The sequence below is a fragment of the Barbatula barbatula genome (assembly GCF_947034865.1).
Source record: "Barbatula barbatula genome assembly, chromosome: 12".
NCBI classification, from domain to species: Eukaryota; Metazoa; Chordata; class Actinopteri; order Cypriniformes; family Nemacheilidae; genus Barbatula; species Barbatula barbatula.
This window is the reverse complement of record NC_136775.1, coordinates 3,108,037-3,114,039: the sequence shown is the minus strand read 5'-3', so window position 1 is coordinate 3,114,039 and position 6,003 is coordinate 3,108,037.

Sequence of the window (6,003 nt, the reverse complement as noted above, 5' to 3'; positions counted from 1 at the left end):
ATACCTGTCAAGAAAATGTCTTATATATTCATATTTATTGTCACATGCACGTCCCTAACTATGATAATACTTTATTTTTTATACTATTTATACTAGGTTTTGCAACGGAGGGCATGAAAATACAATACAAATGAGTCCTCTATATTTCCATCTATTCTAGATCATGTTTTGTGAATAAAAAAGAATCCAAATAACAAAAACATAATACAAAATAATAAAAAAGTTTTATTATCATAATAATATAATATTTATTCGCCCTACTTTGTCTTCTCCCTCTGTGGAACACAAAAGAAGATATTTTGAGAAATGTTTGTTTTGTGTCAAACGTGTGGCATTGGTAACGTTTCATAAGCTATTGTCCTTATACAGATGTTAAGGTGTATTCGCTTCAGGAGAAATGGTCTACAGCGGTTTATCCTGTTCTCAGATCAGTGGTGACTTGCAGCCTTATTTGAAAACCAGTCACATAGCCATACTGCCTGTTGCTAAGCACTGCGTTATCCCATTACGTCTGATATTATTGCCACTTACAGTCACAGGTTTTGAAATGCAGCTACACAAAGGATGCATGTCAATTCTATGACAGCGAATGCTTACGCAAATAGCTTTAAATTATGCTGAACCAGTTTTTCTATTACAATTTTTCAGATCTCATGTTTCATGTTTAAAAGCAGATGGTGCCATGATTCACATGATGTGTGCTGCAAACAACAGCTTTTGATTAATGATCTGCCATAATGAATGAAAAAACGGTTCTCACAAAAGTTCCAATTTGGTCTTTATTTATTTAGTCTCAGCATCTTGAACTATGACTTAAAATGTATGAAGTGTTTCTATAAAATCTAACCCTTTGCACAACTTAAGAGAAGATCAAGTATGATTTCACAACCAATCATGAACAGGTTGATAACATCATGAATGCTGATGGACTTATGTTTTCTAAAGTCTGCCTCTATGTTCCTTTGTAAGATTTGGAAAGATATTTTTAAATATCACACAGAACTGGTGGCAGCAGAGAGCAGGGTTACCACGGCAACCTAAATTGGTACCTAACTGGAGGGGACAGCGAGTCTCTACCCAGATAGCACAATCTATTTGACGTCTGCATTAACAACTGCAAAGATTGCTCATATGCAATACGTCTCGGAGACGTCTGTAGTACGTCTGCTAAAGATCTGCTGTGTAAAACATCCGCTGAACCTCTTAGAAAGAGCCGCTTAACATCCAATCTCAATCATACACATCTTACAGTCATCTTCTAGATGTCTATATGACGTCTGACACCGAGACGTATTGCAGATGTCTTGCAGACGTCAAATAGACGTAAGACAGATGTATGTGTGCTAGTATCAGCTCCAGATCAAAAACAACACTATGTCACGGTTTATAGTAATGTGTTTTGGTCAATATTTTTGCCTCAGTGAATTTTTAACATCTTTATTTATCAAAAAAAGTCTGCAAGCATTATAAAAAACGTTTTAGTGGAAAAGTCTAGGCCGAATGTTTTCATCATGCGACTTTTGCCTTACATTAAATAGTTATGTGGGCTTTATAAACCGCAGTCTGCAGTCATAATGCCATACTACCGATTTTGGCGAATGACGGATGTTATATTTGACATATTTTAACTACATGCTTGGGGCTAAATGAGTGTCTGCAATGCAGACGTTCTCTAATCAGACCCCCGAATGACGAATGAATATTAACCACAAAACGTGGCGTTCGCGTCACTGATTGGCTGAAAGCAGACCTTAGTAGGCGTGCGCTAGTGCCCTTAGTAGGCGGGCGCTACTCAATGAACGAATGCTACTATTGCGGCGGCTTGCTTTACAAATAATTAGATTACGTAACTGGACGCTCCAGTAAAGTAACCACGAAACGTCGAAAGAGGATCATTAATATTCATCAGCAAGACATTCGCCATAGTAGGAAGTCAATGTGGTAGTAGGGTTGCACCTCCGTACACGTCACGCGCTCCTGCGTTAGGGTGAAGATACAGGCAATGTCACACAGCTCTCCTCAGCATCACGACCAATATTCATCGGATCTCATATAGAATTATTTCTGACAGCACTTGGAAATACCATTAGAGCTACAACGCAGTGGTAAGTGTTTTTTTAAAACCTACATATATATTTTTGCTGGTGATTTAAAAGGGTGATTTTAAATACCGTGTTATATTAAAAACATGAAACCTGTAATGATAAATACATGCATACGAGTTCAATGTCATCTGATGCTGTTATTGTCAAATATGTATAACATGAATGAGATTCATTCATTTGGAAAATGATGCGAGAGCATCATTGTTCCATGCAAACATAATATTCATCTAAATTCAAACAGGCACGTGTTCCTGCGTAAATAATAGAGAATGGGAATTTTAATGCAGTCTTTTATCGTTTTACGTGACTCATGCATCAAGACATTAATATTTATTGTTTTTAAAGCAGATGATTCGGTTGCGCATATCTTGCGCTCAAAATGGTTCATTATTTCTTCTGTAATATATTGGTGTTTTTATCATAGTTGTTTGGCACGGGCTTAAATAAACATTAAAAGGGCAATTGATGAAAGATTTCCATAGAGACATAAACGCATATTAAGCCTCGCCCCTTCACCCAATATCCATCGGAATAAGACAGGGTTTCCATTTTCCCTTGCCTGGATTTCAGTCTGGCATTACGGGGGCTCTCTGCATTTGACTGATCAAAAGAAAAAATGATGATGGGTATAGCGCGTGGTATATTGAAGAATCAAAATGACCTTGCAGCAGTCGTATAGAAAACCTGCCGTGTATCTTGTGCGCGCGCGCGCGTGCGTGCGTGTGTATATGAGGCCAATTGCTGATTTGATTCATATTTGTCACGACAGCATGTGTCGTTTGCTTTGAATGCTCAGATGGACCGAAGTGGCAGTGATACGCTGCATATACCACCACATGTGTAGCCTACATATCAGTGCTCCTCTCTTAAGGAAATACGAGGCTTCATTTTAAATGGCAGTGCATCCCTGTTGAATGCATGCAATGACAATTATAATTCCTGATAGTATAGGCAGAGTATTGTGTTGATAGTATGCATTATATATGTTGAGCTTGGAATGGTAGGACAACATGTAAAGCTTTCTTACAGTATTGACATCTGGAGATCTTTATGTTTGCTGGGATCGATAATAGAAAGGTCCCATCAAGGGTGCACCAAGGTCTTCTTCTGATGATCTAATCCCTTTGAAGGGTGAGAGCTTTGTGGGATTCCGGGGTGTAGGGATCCCAGAAATCTGTTTCTTGGAACGCGCTTCTGCGCCATCTTACCGTGCCCACCGGTGTTGCACAAAGACTCTGGGCAAAGAATCGTGGGTGCGAAGTGTCCATCAATTGTTCCATTTGAAATCCTTCATTTTGATTTAGAACATATCCGTTAGGAATGACCCTTCAATATTGCGGTGGCTGAATTTAGATTTGCATGTCCAAAAATCTGAGTGCTTCGTGCATGTTATTTTGGTGCCAATTTATTACAGTGCCCGTATGCATTGCATGTGGGGATTAACGTTTATTTATTATTACCCACACATTCCTTGCTATTTTGGTATTGCTAGTACAGTCCAGACAGTACAGTAGCATACACAAGGGGGATTCTTTCCATGGAAGTGGATGATGTCCCGGAAATGAAGATTTCCAACATTCTTCCAAATGTATTTCTCAGTGGTAGTTGGAACAAAGAAATGTATACAGGTTTGAAACAACCTAAGGGTGAGTAAATGATGACCGAGTTTTCCTTTTCGGATGAACTATCCCTTTAAAGAACATTTGAGTGCTTTTCCACCATCACGCCGAACCGGTTTAAGGACAGTCTGAAATGGTCACAGTTATGTTTCCACGTGAGTCTGGCTCGAAACGGCACGATTGCAAACGGTTCTCGGCTCCCAATTTTCGTAACGGTTGTCTAACTTATGAATGCGCGCAGAGGCGTTATAGCTCAGTCTCTTGTGTGACCAAGCCACCATGTGAACGCGTTTGTGTTTACATTCTAAAAATTTCCATCTAACAGCCCCGCGGTGGGAAATTAAACCATTTTCGTACCGGCCGGTATGGTTCGGGGTGGTGTGGAACGATTTTGCAACGAGACCGATTCAGTGTGATGGTGGAAAAGGTCTCTTTGACTGAATGGTTCTTTGTGGAACCAAATTTTCTTTTCGATATGGCGTCGATGTGAAGAACCTTTTATTCTTAAGAGTGCAGAGTAAAGCGATCAGTTAAATACGATATAAGCTTCTAAATCATTAAAAATCACAAGACATCTTGAAATGATATTTACGGTTTGGCATGCTATATGTGTTTATGTCAAATCGATTAACCATTGGTATGAGATATTCTTGCAAAGCCTTTACTTCCAAAGGCCGTATATTTGATCTAACAGGGTGCAAGTTGCCAAAAGCACCACAATGACTTCAGCGAAGTTGTTTCTCTTAATGTGAATCGATCTGCAGGTTGTCTGTGTAATGCAGCTTCTGTTGTATTTAAGCAGGCTTGTGGTGACTCCGTAAGTGGCCAACTGCTCTGGATTGCAGTAGTTTTTCAATCATGGTGCTCTGCAGTGAGCTATCCGTGTAACCTTGAGAGGAATTCTCTGAGGAGTGATGTGGCGAAGCAGGAAAGGGAGTACAGCTTCACGAGAGTGCCGGCAGGAGTATTTTGCTCTGAGCTCTGCCAGTGCCGATGTTTTATCAGACTGGGCCATTCAGGAATGACAATTACCCGTGTTTGGTGGCACACCCTCACTACATGAATAGGAAGCTTGCGCATGAAATCTATACATTACCACGTATTTACATATAGATGGTGCGGTATTTTCAGGCTGTAGAGTGATTTGTGATCTCTCACCCAATCATTTTGTTTAGGCTTCACTGTACACACCACATCCACCTTGATGGTTTCTATTTAAACCTGTTGGATGCTATGTACCTCTGTGTGTGTTTAAGATTAGAAGATAATGCTGTTCCGAATCCAAATGCAATATAAATATCCTTTTTACATAAGTGTCTGCACAAATCACTGTTTGTATATTTATCTAATATACAGCTTTCCTGTATATTGTCCTGTTGACAATATATTTTCTACTGTAGTTGATTCCAGTCCACGCTGGATTATTTTGTGCTAAAATGGAGGCAGGGCAGAGATGATGCTGGGCGGTGCTGATGTAGCAGAGGCTGGAGTGATCGTGGTCATGGTGACTGAGCGCATGTTAAGAGATTTGTTCCAGGGCTAATGTGACTCACAATACCTCGACCCTTTCCAGAAAGACCACTGTCTTCTAAGCGTTCACTGACTACTGTAGCTCCGTCTGCTAACTAGCTTCTCCTCTACTTTGAAAGAGCCGTTTCCAATCCATTTAGTCGAGGCTGCTGCTGTCACTCTCACTAACTGAAACACACCAGATGCATTGAGCTTCAGCCTTGTTAGCAAGGCTTTGTTTTCCCGAGCGTATGTCAAATAAGTACATCACACACCCAAAATGCGTGTTCAGATAACTTGTATTTACGTACAAATTATTTTGGCGCAGTGATTTTGTTTAATGGTTAAAAGCAGGACAACCACGACTACAAACATGTTACAATTTAAATAATTCAGTGTAGTGTATTCTGTATGGTTTGCGTTATGGTAATGTAGATTTATATGTTCCTTGAATGTTCATGTAATTCAATAGTTATTTCTATTTAGGGGTCATGGTATAGTTCTATAACTCTGTCATCATTTCATGTTGTTTAAAACCGGGATGGCTTTCTTTCCTTAGTAAAACTCGAAAGAAGATATTTTGAGAAATGTCTCGGTGTTTCTGTGTCTATACAATGGAAGTCAATGTGGTCTAGTGTTGTTTGGTTACCGGCGTACTTCTTTAAATATCTTCTTTTGTGTTCTGGAAGTAAGCCAAGAAAGATGTCATTACACTGCACATGTTGGGGCTGCATGGTAAATGATTAGCTCTTCATAATGTGGATTTAATA